Source organism: Octopus bimaculoides, chromosome 7, assembly GCF_001194135.2.
Source record: "Octopus bimaculoides isolate UCB-OBI-ISO-001 chromosome 7, ASM119413v2, whole genome shotgun sequence".
Classification (NCBI taxonomy): Eukaryota; Metazoa; Mollusca; class Cephalopoda; order Octopoda; family Octopodidae; genus Octopus; species Octopus bimaculoides.
This window is the reverse complement of record NC_068987.1, coordinates 56,458,336-56,459,034: the sequence shown is the minus strand read 5'-3', so window position 1 is coordinate 56,459,034 and position 699 is coordinate 56,458,336. Positions and strand designations below refer to the sequence as shown.

Genomic DNA, 699 nt, shown 5'->3' with positions numbered 1-699 from the left:
AATGATAGCCAAGGCCTAGATATTAGCCTTAACTGGGTGGGTGGTAATTTATATTTACTATTAAGGGCGGAAAAGAAAGGTTTAAAAGAAAAATAGGAGCGATTATAGTTGCTGTGACAAAAAAATGAAAAACAAAAACAAAATTAAACTTTCCAAAGCACGTTGTTTGGCCATGTGATGGTTGGGATTAGTTACATTGTGTATCCTATGAACGTTTTTTATAGATTAGGATCAAAACAGCTTGAGTGATTTAGACGGATTAATCAGATTAGGAGCATATCCTTCGTTAGTCCATTCATTTTTCGATTTGGTGTGGTGTTGATTTCTCTGTTATGTCGGAGCGGCGAGAAAGAGAGCAGAACTGGTGTTTAGATGTGATAAATGTGAATTCAAGTGTGATGAATTTACATCAGAGATTGGAATCCACTGAAATTGGCTTCGATTGGTGAAACAGCATTCGGTGAGTTATGGCTTAACCACCTTATTTTGATTTTGTTAAATCTGGTATGACCTTTGTGAGAAAACAAAGCAAAAATTGGTGAAATAGTAAAGCAGAAGTATATAATTGCATTCTTCTGGTGGGTAACTTTCTTGTGGAGAACTAAGGTACGCCACGATACGTTAATTACTATACAGTACTAGTGGGTAAATCTTTAACTGTTGTAATAACTGTATAGGAATAATGACTTTTACAGCGAA

General features: G+C 35.3%; 1 protein-coding gene across 2 annotated transcripts in view; it reads left to right on the top strand.

The window, feature by feature from the left end:
• The first annotated feature begins 288 nt into the window (after positions 1-288).
• The window catches only part of LOC106879046 (apoptosis-stimulating of p53 protein 2), a 90,697-nt gene continuing 90,286 nt past the window's right edge, over positions 289-699 (top strand). For both annotated transcript variants that reach the window (XM_014928467.2, XM_014928466.2), the window contains exon 1: positions 289-460. The gene's annotated coding sequence lies outside the window, so the exon portion shown is untranslated. The remainder of the gene's footprint in view (positions 461-699) is intronic.